Source organism: Nerophis lumbriciformis, linkage group LG18 (assembly GCF_033978685.3).
Source record: "Nerophis lumbriciformis linkage group LG18, RoL_Nlum_v2.1, whole genome shotgun sequence".
In the NCBI taxonomy this organism is placed as follows: Eukaryota; Metazoa; Chordata; class Actinopteri; order Syngnathiformes; family Syngnathidae; genus Nerophis; species Nerophis lumbriciformis.
The window spans coordinates 14693127-14705323 of NC_084565.2; the positions used below are offsets into that span (position 1 = coordinate 14693127).

The 12197-nt window shown below is 40.9% G+C and overlaps 12 non-coding genes across 12 annotated transcripts; all 12 read right to left on the reverse strand.

The window, feature by feature from the left end:
* Positions 1 to 116: 116 nt before the first annotated feature.
* On the reverse strand, positions 117 to 280 carry LOC133618181 (U1 spliceosomal RNA). The gene has a single exon (XR_009817122.2). It is a non-coding gene; the product is annotated as a U1 spliceosomal RNA (small nuclear RNA).
* An 837-nt stretch (positions 281 to 1117) lies between these two features.
* Positions 1118 to 1308, reverse strand: LOC133618261 (U2 spliceosomal RNA). Its single transcript, XR_009817194.2, has one exon. It is a non-coding gene; the product is annotated as a U2 spliceosomal RNA (small nuclear RNA).
* A 903-nt stretch (positions 1309 to 2211) lies between these two features.
* Positions 2212 to 2375, reverse strand: LOC133618343 (U1 spliceosomal RNA). The gene has a single exon (XR_009817272.2). It is a non-coding gene; the product is annotated as a U1 spliceosomal RNA (small nuclear RNA).
* An 837-nt stretch (positions 2376 to 3212) lies between these two features.
* Positions 3213 to 3403, reverse strand: LOC133618262 (U2 spliceosomal RNA). The gene has a single exon (XR_009817195.2). It is a non-coding gene; the product is annotated as a U2 spliceosomal RNA (small nuclear RNA).
* Positions 3404 to 4306: 903 nt separating this feature from the next.
* Positions 4307 to 4470, reverse strand: LOC133618182 (U1 spliceosomal RNA). Its single transcript, XR_009817123.2, has one exon. It is a non-coding gene; the product is annotated as a U1 spliceosomal RNA (small nuclear RNA).
* An 837-nt stretch (positions 4471 to 5307) lies between these two features.
* Positions 5308 to 5498, reverse strand: LOC133618263 (U2 spliceosomal RNA). The gene has a single exon (XR_009817196.2). It is a non-coding gene; the product is annotated as a U2 spliceosomal RNA (small nuclear RNA).
* A 903-nt stretch (positions 5499 to 6401) lies between these two features.
* Positions 6402 to 6565, reverse strand: LOC133618344 (U1 spliceosomal RNA). Its single transcript, XR_009817273.1, has one exon. It is a non-coding gene; the product is annotated as a U1 spliceosomal RNA (small nuclear RNA).
* An 837-nt stretch (positions 6566 to 7402) lies between these two features.
* On the reverse strand, positions 7403 to 7593 carry LOC133618264 (U2 spliceosomal RNA). The gene has a single exon (XR_009817197.2). It is a non-coding gene; the product is annotated as a U2 spliceosomal RNA (small nuclear RNA).
* Positions 7594 to 8496: 903 nt separating this feature from the next.
* On the reverse strand, positions 8497 to 8660 carry LOC133618345 (U1 spliceosomal RNA). Its single transcript, XR_009817274.1, has one exon. It is a non-coding gene; the product is annotated as a U1 spliceosomal RNA (small nuclear RNA).
* An 837-nt stretch (positions 8661 to 9497) lies between these two features.
* On the reverse strand, positions 9498 to 9688 carry LOC133618319 (U2 spliceosomal RNA). Its single transcript, XR_009817249.2, has one exon. It is a non-coding gene; the product is annotated as a U2 spliceosomal RNA (small nuclear RNA).
* Positions 9689 to 10591: 903 nt separating this feature from the next.
* LOC133618346 (U1 spliceosomal RNA) lies at positions 10592 to 10755 on the reverse strand. The gene has a single exon (XR_009817275.2). It is a non-coding gene; the product is annotated as a U1 spliceosomal RNA (small nuclear RNA).
* An 837-nt stretch (positions 10756 to 11592) lies between these two features.
* LOC133618316 (U2 spliceosomal RNA) lies at positions 11593 to 11783 on the reverse strand. The gene has a single exon (XR_009817246.2). It is a non-coding gene; the product is annotated as a U2 spliceosomal RNA (small nuclear RNA).
* Positions 11784 to 12197: the final 414 nt, after the last annotated feature.

A 12197-nucleotide genomic window follows, 5' to 3' on the forward strand; every position in this document is an offset into this window, starting at 1 on the left:
TGTGCTACTCACCATTAGATGGTGGCAACATTGACATGCATTCATTACAATAACAAAACATGTAGTCATTCAGAGGACATGATACATTTGGTTTGTATTGTCATTAAACAGATGATCAGGGGAGAGCGCGTACGCAGTCCCCCACTACCACAAATTATGCAGTCGAGATTCCCACATTTGGGGAATTCGTAAGGGTCAGCACAGCTGGGGTGCAATGACTGAGCCTCACCCTAGGTGAACCACCTTCTTGATCATGGTAACTCCCCTGCCAGGTAAGTATGAGTTGTTCATGGCTCACACACACAAGTCCTTCACACACACACCATGTTAAGTGATGGGCTCATCGCGTGCACACTAGCAAACACACACACTCAACAAGCCTGCACACGTACAAGAGTCTACTACACAACATTGTTTGATCATTACAATATTATCACTACTTATATTACACATGAACACAACTATTTGTTCCCATCATGCAATCTACACTACTACGCCTAGCCTGTACTGGAAGGGTCTTGGTGTCCCTGCCTCCCTTTACAGCCACTTCCTGCTTCTTTGTTTGGGACAGTAACACATGTTATACTGTCACCATCTAGTGGTGGGTAGCACACACTACACCGTTTAAGATTTTCACTGACATCAAACTTGAACACCTTTATAATGAAACATAACAAATCACATTTAAATTAGCTTGAAATAAACACTAATTCCAATACAAAATATTGGGCAATATCTGAAAAATGCTGTTCACAAACACCTTCCGTCTAATTCGACTTGGTTGGAAATGTTTTGCGAAGAAGAACGGGCAAACATGTCAGTCTTTCGATGTGCAAAACCGGTAGTAACAGACCCAGAGACAAACAAAGTTCGGTTTCATCCGTTTAAAGTTTGCATGTTTAAGACAAGATGTAGAAAGGGACGACTTTACCTGCAAGTACCCACATTATTCCGGGTGGTAATTATGTTGTGTACAATGAACATGTACGCAACGATAACCATATTATCTCAGCCTATACAATGTCCACACATTAATGCTGTAGATCTCAGTGGTTTGTTGTACTATTAACTGTATTTCAGATAATAACAGTGACATTTTAATTGATTTTGACAAGAGAGGGGGTGCACCGTTTCTGGAGGTACTGCCATACCAGGTCGATGCGTGGAGTGGACGGAGCAAGCCCCTATTCCATCTCCCTGCTCCAAAAATCAATTTAATATATAGTCCCCGGATAGGGGACGTATCAGATATTAAACTGATAAGAACAGATACTACACTTGATCTTAGCCAAAAGGCCGAGAAGCGATGCCACTTAGTTGTCAGAAGGGAGGATGTCATTCCGGACACAACAACCTAAAGTGACGGTTACCCACATTTATTAACCACAACGTGACATATCAACACACCAAACAACAACCGTGCACTTTTTGAATGACTGCATTATTTTGAAGGCTGCAAATACTTTTAATGGACGGAAGTGTTTGATCACTCCTGCTTGTCATGGTCACGTGGTACACGTCAGTCCAATAGTAAGCGGCGAAATACATTTTTCAAACACTCGCATCGCCCCAGTCTCATTCAACCAAACAAACAATGAATAGTCTTCAATATAAAATACATAAATGTTGGTGGTTGGTAGAATATTTTTGCAAAACGCAAAGTAACTGTACGATCAACATTTGACCAATATAATTGTCGAGCCCGCCTCATGACCAAACTACTTCCGGCTTCTTCCTTGTGCCATTGAGACAAACACTTCCGCCACCAAGTGACGTGGAGTGGTAACTACATCACCTAAAACCGGACATGAAGGCAACACATTAAACTTAAGCATTACTTGTAACTAACACGTAATAAAATGTATAACAATTACCCATGTAAAATGCTTAGAAATTATTTATAGTAATTTTTCAGTACCTGTACTGATAAAACGACACAGGTTGTGTTGTTAAAAGCATAGCCAGCATAGGTGCAAAAGTGTTACCAGTAGGTGGCAGTACAACACCAGCTTTCCGTACACTCGCTGCATGATCAGTCAAGTTGAATTGTTTTGTTTGCAATTCGATGTCAGCGACAATCTTTAACATTGGAATATGTGCTACTCACCATTAGATGGTGGCAACATTGACATGCATTCATTACAATAACAAAACATGTAGTCATTCAGAGGACATGATACATTTGGTTTGTATTGTCATTAAACAGATGATCAGGGGAGAGCGCGTACGCAGTCCCCCACTACCACAAATTATGCAGTCGAGATTCCCACATTTGGGGAATTCGTAAGGGACAGCACAGCTAGGGTGCAATGACTGAGCCTCACCCTAGTTGAACCACCTTCTTGATCATGGTAACTCCCCTGCCAGGTAAGTATGAGTTGTACATGGCTCACACACACAAGTCCTTCACACACACACCATTTTAAGTGATGGGCTCATCGCGTGCACACTAGCAAACACACACACTCAACAAGCCTGCACACGTACAAGAGTCTACTACACAACATTGTTTGATCATTACAATAGTATCACTACTTATATTACACATGAACACAACTATTTGTTCCCATCATGCAATCTACACTACTACGCCTAGCCTGTACTGGAAGGGTCTTGGTGTCCCTGCCTCCCTTTACAGCCACTTCCTGCTTCTTTGTTTGGGACAGTAACACATGTTATACTGTCACCATCTAGTGGTGGGTAGCACACACTACACCGTTTAAGATTTTCACTGACATCAAACTTGAACACCTTTATAATGAAACATAACAAATCACATTTAAATTAGCTTGAAAAAAACACTAATTCCAATACAAAATATTGGGCAATATCTGAAAAATGCTGTTCACAAACACCTTCCGTCTAATTCGACTTGGTTGGAAATGTTTTGCGAAGAAGAACGGGCAAACATGTCAGTCTTTCGATGTGCAAAACCGGTAGTAACAGACCCAGAGACAAACAAAGTTCGGTTTCATCCGTTTAAAGTTTGCATGTTTAAGACAAGATGTAGAAAGGGACGACTTTACCTGCAAGTACCCACATTATTCCGGGTGGTAATTATGTTGTGTACAATGAACATGTACGCAACGATAACCATATTATCTCAGCCTATACAATGTCCACACATTAATGCTGTAGATCTCAGTGGTTTGTTGTACTATTAACTGTATTTCAGATAATAACAGTGACATTTTAATTGATTTTGACAAGAGAGGGGGTGCACCGTTTCTGGAGGTACTGCCATACCAGGTCGATGCGTGGAGTGGACGGAGCAAGCCCCTATTCCATCTCCCTGCTCCAAAAATCAATTTAATATATAGTCCCCGGATAGGGGACGTATCAGATATTAAACTGATAAGAACAGATACTACACTTGATCTTAGCCAAAAGGCCGAGAAGCGATGCCACTTAGTTGTCAGAAGGGAGGATGTCATTCCGGACACAACAACCTAAAGTGACGGTTACCCACATTTATTAACCACAACGTGACATATCAACACACCAAACAACAACCGTGCACTTTTTGAATGACTGCATTATTTTGAAGGCTGCAAATACTTTTAATGGACGGAAGTGTTTGATCACTCCTGCTTGTCATGGTCACGTGGTACACGTCAGTCCAATAGTAAGCGGCGAAATACATTTTTCAAACACTCGCATCGCCCCAGTCTCATTCAACCAAACAAACAATGAATAGTCTTCAATATAAAATACATAAATGTTGGTGGTTGGTAGAATATTTTTGCAAAACGCAAAGTAACTGTACGATCAACATTTGACCAATATAATTGTCGAGCCCGCCTCATGACCAAACTACTTCCGGCTTCTTCCTTGTGCCATTGAGACAAACACTTCCGCCACCAAGTGACGTGGAGTGGTAACTACATCACCTAAAACCGGACATGAAGGCAACACATTAAACTTAAGCATTACTTGAAACTAACACGTAATAAAATGTATAACAATTACCCATGTAAAATGCTTAGAAATTATTTATAGTAATTTTTCAGTACCTGTACTGATAAAACGACACAGGTTGTGTTGTTAAAAGCATAGCCAGCATAGGTGCAAAAGTGTTACCAGTAGGTGGCAGTACAACACCAGCTTTCCGTACACTCGCTGCATGATCAGTCAAGTTGAATTGTTTTGTTTGCAATTCGATGTCAGCGACAATCTTTAACATTGGAATATGTGCTACTCACCATTAGATGGTGGCAACATTGACATGCATTCATTACAATAACAAAACATGTAGTCATTCAGAGGACATGATACATTTGGTTTGTATTGTCATTAAACAGATGATCAGGGGAGAGCGCGTACGCAGTCCCCCACTACCACAAATTATGCAGTCGAGATTCCCACATTTGGGGAATTCGTAAGGGACAGCACAGCTAGGGTGCAATGACTGAGCCTCACCCTAGTTGAACCACCTTCTTGATCATGGTAACTCCCCTGCCAGGTAAGTATGAGTTGTACATGGCTCACACACACAAGTCCTTCACACACACACCATTTTAAGTGATGGGCTCATCGCGTGCACACTAGCAAACACACACACTCAACAAGCCTGCACACGTACAAGAGTCTACTACACAACATTGTTTGATCATTACAATAGTATCACTACTTATATTACACATGAACACAACTATTTGTTCCCATCATGCAATCTACACTACTACGCCTAGCCTGTACTGGAAGGGTCTTGGTGTCCCTGCCTCCCTTTACAGCCACTTCCTGCTTCTTTGTTTGGGACAGTAACACATGTTATACTGTCACCATCTAGTGGTGGGTAGCACACACTACACCGTTTAAGATTTTCACTGACATCAAACTTGAACACCTTTATAATGAAACATAACAAATCACATTTAAATTAGCTTGAAATAAACACTAATTCCAATACAAAATATTGGGCAATATCTGAAAAATGCTGTTCACAAACACCTTCCGTCTAATTCGACTTGGTTGGAAATGTTTTGCGAAGAAGAACGGGCAAACATGTCAGTCTTTCGATGTGCAAAACCGGTAGTAACAGACCCAGAGACAAACAAAGTTCGGTTTCATCCGTTTAAAGTTTGCATGTTTAAGACTAGATGTAGAAAGGGACGACTTTACCTGCAAGTACCCACATCATTCCGGGTGGTAATTATGTTGTGTACAATGAACATGTACGCAACGATAACCATATTATCTCAGCCTATACAATGTCCACACATTAATGCTGTAGATCTCAGTGGTTTGTTGTACTATTAACTGTATTTCAGATAATAACAGTGACATTTTAATTGATTTTGACAAGAGAGGGGGTGCACCGTTTCTGGAGGTACTGCCATACCAGGTCGATGCGTGGAGTGGACGGAGCAAGCCCCTATTCCATCTCCCTGCTCCAAAAATCAATTTAATATATAGTCCCCGGATAGGGGACGTATCAGATATTAAACTGATAAGAACAGATACTACACTTGATCTTAGCCAAAAGGCCGAGAAGCGATGCCACTTAGTTGTCAGAAGGGAGGATGTCATTCCGGACACAACAACCTAAAGTGACGGTTACCCACATTTATTAACCACAACGTGACATATCAACACACCAAACAACAACCGTGCACTTTTTGAATGACTGCATTATTTTGAAGGCTGCAAATACTTTTAATGGACGGAAGTGTTTGATCACTCCTGCTTGTCATGGTCACGTGGTACACGTCAGTCCAATAGTAAGCGGCGAAATACATTTTTTAAACACTCGCATCGCCCCAGTCTCATTCAACCAAACAAACAATGAATAGTCTTCAATATAAAATACATAAATGTTGGTTGGTAGAATATTTTTTCAAAACGCAAAGTAACTGTACGATCAACATTTGACCAATATAATTGTCGAGCCCGCCTCATGACCAAACTACTTCCGGCTTCTTCCTTGTGCCATTGAGACAAACACTTCCGCCACCAAGTGACGTGGAGTGGTAACTACATCACTTAAAACCGGACATGAAGGCAACACATTATACTTAAGCACTACTTGTAACTAACACGTAATAAAATTTATAACAATTACCCATGTAAAATGCTTAGAAATTATTTATAGTAATTTCTCAGTACCTGTACTGATAAAACGACACAGGTTGTGTTGTTAAAAGCATAGCCAGCATAGGTGCAAAAGTGTTACCAGTAGGTGGCAGTACAACACCAGCTTTCCGTACACTCGCTGCATGATCAGTCAAGTTGAATTGTTGTTTTGTTTGCAATTCGATGTCAGCGACAATCTTTAACATTGGAATATGTGATACTCACCATTAGATGGTGGCAACATTGACATGCTTTCATTACAATAACAGAACATGTAGTCATTCAGAGGACATGATACATTCAGTTTGTATTCTCATTAAACAGAAGATCAGGGGAGAGCGCGCACGCAGTCCCCCACTACCACAAATTATGCAGTCGAGATTCCCACATTTGGGGAATTCGTAAGGGTCAGCACAGCCGGGGTGCAATGGCTGAGCCTCACCCTAGGTGAACCACCTTCTTGATCATGGTAACTCCCCTGCCAGGTAAGTATGAGTTGTTCATGGCTCACACACACAAGTCCTTCACACACACACCATGTTAAGTGATGGGCTCATCGCGTGCACACTAGCAAACACACACACTCAACAAGCCTGCACACGTACAAGAGTCTACTACACAACATTGTTTGATCATTACAATATTATCACTACTTATATTACACATGAACACAACTATTTGTTCCCATCATGCAATCTACACTACTACGCCTAGCCTGTACTGGAAGGGTCTTGGTGTCCCTGCCTCCCTTTACAGCCACTTCCTGCTTCTTTGTTTGGGACAGTAACACATGTTATACTGTCACCATCTAGTGGTGGGTAGCACACACTACACCGTTTAAGATTTTCACTGACATCAAACTTGAACACCTTTATAATGAAACATAACAAATCACATTTAAATTAGCTTGAAAAAAACACTAATTCCAATACAAAATATTGGGCAATATCTGAAAAATGCTGTTCACAAACACCTTCCGTCTAATTCGACTTGGTTGGAAATGTTTTGCGAAGAAGAACGGGCAAACATGTCAGTCTTTCGATGTGCAAAACCGGTAGTAACAGACCCAGAGACAAACAAAGTTCGGTTTCATCCGTTTAAAGTTTGCATGTTTAAGACTAGATGTAGAAAGGGACGACTTTACCTGCAAGTACCCACATCATTCCGGGTGGTAATTATGTTGTGTACAATGAACATGTACGCAACGATAACCATATTATCTCAGCCTATACAATGTCCACACATTAATGCTGTAGATCTCAGTGGTTTGTTGTACTATTAACTGTATTTCAGATAATAACAGTGACATTTTAATTGATTTTGACAAGAGAGGGGGTGCACCGTTTCTGGAGGTACTGCCATACCAGGTCGATGCGTGGAGTGGACGGAGCAAGCCCCTATTCCATCTCCCTGCTCCAAAAATCAATTTAATATATAGTCCCCGGATAGGGGACATATCAGATATTAAACTGATAAGAACAGATACTACACTTGATCTTAGCCAAAAGGCCGAGAAGCGATGCCATTTAGTTGTCAGAAGGGAGGATGTCATTCCGGACACAACAACCTAAAGTGACGGTTACCCACATTTATTAACCACAACGTGACATATCAACACACCAAACAACAACCGTGCACTTTTTGAATGACTGCATTATTTTGAAGGCTGCAAATACTTTTAATGGACGGAAGTGTTTGATCACTCCTGCTTGTCATGGTCACGTGGTACACGTCAGTCCAATAGTAAGCGGCGAAATACATTTTTTAAACACTCGCATCGCCCCAGTCTCATTCAACCAAACAAACAATGAATAGTCTTCAATATAAAATACATAAATGTTGGTTGGTAGAATATTTTTGCAAAACGCAAAGTAACTGTACGATCAACATTTGACCAATATAATTGTCGAGCCCGCCTCATGACCAAACTACTTCCGGCTTCTTCCTTGTGCCATTGAGACAAACACTTCCGCCACCAAGTGACGTGGAGTGGTAACTACATCACTTAAAACCGGACATGAAGGCAACACATTATACTTAAGCACTACTTGTAACTAACACGTAATAAAATTTATAACAATTACCCATGTAAAATGCTTAGAAATTATTTATAGTAATTTCTCAGTACCTGTACTGATAAAACGACACAGGTTGTGTTGTTAAAAGCATAGCCAGCATAGGTGCAAAAGTGTTACCAGTAGGTGGCAGTACAACACCAGCTTTCCGTACACTCGCTGCATGATCAGTCAAGTTGAATTGTTGTTTTGTTTGCAATTCGATGTCAGCGACAATCTTTAACATTGGAATATGTGATACTCACCATTAGATGGTGGCAACATTGACATGCTTTCATTACAATAACAGAACATGTAGTCATTCAGAGGACATGACACATTCAGTTTGTATTCTCATTAAACAGAAGATCAGGGGAGAGCGCGCACGCAGTCCCCCACTACCACAAATTATGCAGTCGAGATTCCCACATTTGGGGAATTCGTAAGGGTCAGCACAGCCGGGGTGCAATGGCTGAGCCTCACCCTAGGTGAACCACCTTCTTGATCATGGTAACTCCCCTGCCAGGTAAGTATGAGTTTTTCATGGCTCACACACACAAGTCCTTCACACACACACCATGTTAAGTGATGGGCTCATCGCGTGCACACTAGCAAACACACACACTCAACAAACCTGCACACGTACAAGAGTCTACTACACAACATTGTTTGATCATTACAATATTACCACTACTTATATTACACATGAACACAACTATTTGTTCCCATCATGCAATCTACACTACTACGCCTAGCCTGTACTGGAAGGGTCTTGGTGTCCCTGCCTCCCTTTACAGCCACTTCCTGCTTCTTTGTTTGGGACAGTAACACATGTTATACTGTCACCATCTAGTGGTGGGTAGCACACACTACACCGTTTAAGATTTTCACTGACATCAAACTTGAACACCTTTATAATGAAACATAACAAATCACATTTAAATTAGCTTGAAAAAAACACTAATTCCAATACAAAATATTGGGCAATATCTGAAAAATGCTGTTCACAAACACCTTCCGTCTAATTCGACTTGGTTGGAAATGTTTTGCGAAGAAGAACGGGCAAACATGTCAGTCTTTCGATGTGCAAAACCGGTAGTAACAGACCCAGAGACAAACAAAGTTCGGTTTCATCCGTTTAAAGTTTGCATGTTTAAGACAAGATGTAGAAAGGGACGACTTTACCTGCAAGTACCCACATTATTCCGGGTGGTAATTATGTTGTGTACAATGAACATGTACGCAACGATAACCATATTATCTCAGCCTATACAATGTCCACAAATTAATGCTGTAGATCTCAGTGGTTTGTTGTACTATTAACTGTATTTCAGATAATAACAGTGACATTTTAATTGATTTTGACAAGAGAGGGGGTGCACCGTTTCTGGAGGTACTGCCATACCAGGTCGATGCGTGGAGTGGACGGAGCAAGCCCCTATTCCATCTCCCTGCTCCAAAAATCAATTTAATATATAGTCCCCGGATAGGGGACGTATCAGATATTAAACTGATAAGAACAGATACTACACTTGATCTTAGCCAAAAGGCCGAGAAGCGATGCCACTTAGTTGTCAGAAGGGAGGATGTCATTCCGGACACAACAACCTAAAGTGACGGTTACCCACATTTATTAACCACAACGTGACATATCAACACACCAAACAACAACCGTGCACTTTTTGAATGACTGCATTATTTTGAAGGCTGCAAATACTTTTAATGGACGGAAGTGTTTGATCACTCCTGCTTGTCATGGTCACGTGGTACACGTCAGTCCAATAGTAAGCGGCGAAATACATTTTTCAAACACTCGCATCGCCCCAGTCTCATTCAACCAAACAAACAATGAATAGTCTTCAATATAAAATACATAAATGTTGGTGGTTGGTAGAATATTTTTGCAAAACGCAAAGTAACTGTACGATCAACATTTGACCAATATAATTGTCGAGCCCGCCTCATGACCAAACTACTTCCGGCTTCTTCCTTGTGCCATTGAGACAAACACTTCCGCCACCAAGTGACGTGGAGTGGTAACTACATCACCTAAAACCGGACATGAAGGCAACACATTAAACTTAAGCATTACTTGTAACTAACACGTAATAAAATGTATAACAATTACCCATGTAAAATGCTTAGAAATTATTTATAGTAATTTTTCAGTACCTGTACTGATAAAACGACACAGGTTGTGTTGTTAAAAGCATAGCCAGCATAGGTGCAAAAGTGTTACCAGTAGGTGGCAGTACAACACCAGCTTTCCGTACACTCGCTGCATGATCAGTCAAGTTGAATTGTTTTGTTTGCAATTCGATGTCAGCGACAATCTTTAACATTGGAATATGTGCTACTCACCATTAGATGGTGGCAACATTGACATGCATTCATTACAATAACAAAACATGTAGTCATTCAGAGGACATGATACATTTGGTTTGTATTGTCATTAAACAGATGATCAGGGGAGAGCGCGTACGCAGTCCCCCACTACCACAAATTATGCAGTCGAGATTCCCACATTTGGGGAATTCGTAAGGGACAGCACAGCTAGGGTGCAATGACTGAGCCTCACCCTAGTTGAACCACCTTCTTGATCATGGTAACTCCCCTGCCAGGTAAGTATGAGTTGTACATGGCTCACACACACAAGTCCTTCACACACACACCATTTTAAGTGATGGGCTCATCGCGTGCACACTAGCAAACACACACACTCAACAAGCCTGCACACGTACAAGAGTCTACTACACAACATTGTTTGATCATTACAATAGTATCACTACTTATATTACACATGAACACAACTATTTGTTCCCATCATGCAATCTACACTACTACGCCTAGCCTGTACTGGAAGGGTCTTGGTGTCCCTGCCTCCCTTTACAGCCACTTCCTGCTTCTTTGTTTGGGACAGTAACACATGTTATACTGTCACCATCTAGTGGTGGGTAGCACACACTACACCGTTTAAGATTTTCACTGACATCAAACTTGAACACCTTTATAATGAAACATAACAAATCACATTTAAATTAGCTTGAAATAAACACTAATTCCAATACAAAATATTGGGCAATATCTGAAAAATGCTGTTCACAAACACCTTCCGTCTAATTCGACTTGGTTGGAAATGTTTTGCGAAGAAGAACGGGCAAACATGTCAGTCTTTCGATGTGCAAAACCGGTAGTAACAGACCCAGAGACAAACAAAGTTCGGTTTCATCCGTTTAAAGTTTGCATGTTTAAGACTAGATGTAGAAAGGGACGACTTTACCTGCAAGTACCCACATCATTCCGGGTGGTAATTATGTTGTGTACAATGAACATGTACGCAACGATAACCATATTATCTCAGCCTATACAATGTCCACACATTAATGCTGTAGATCTCAGTGGTTTGTTGTACTATTAACTGTATTTCAGATAATAACAGTGACATTTTAATTGATTTTGACAAGAGAGGGGGTGCACCGTTTCTGGAGGTACTGCCATACCAGGTCGATGCGTGGAGTGGACGGAGCAAGCCCCTATTCCATCTCCCTGCTCCAAAAATCAATTTAATATATAGTCCCCGGATAGGGGACATATCAGATATTAAACTGATAAGAACAGATACTACACTTGATCTTAGCCAAAAGGCCGAGAAGCGATGCCATTTAGTTGTCAGAAGGGAGGATGTCATTCCGGACACAACAACCTAAAGTGACGGTTATCCACATTTATTAACCACAACGTGACATATCAACACACCAAACAACAACCGTGCACTTTTTGAATGACTGCATTATTTTGAAGGCTGCAAATACTTTTAATGGACGGAAGTGTTTGATCACTCCTGCTTGTCATGGTCACGTGGTACACGTCAGTCCAATAGTAAGCGGCGAAATACATTTTTTAAACACTCGCATCGCCCCAGTCTCATTCAACCAAACAAACAATGAATAGTCTTCAATATAAAATACATAAATGTTGGTTGGTAGAATATTTTTGCAAAACGCAAAGTAACTGTACGATCAACATTTGACCAATATAATTGTCGAGCCCGCCTCATGACCAAACTACTTC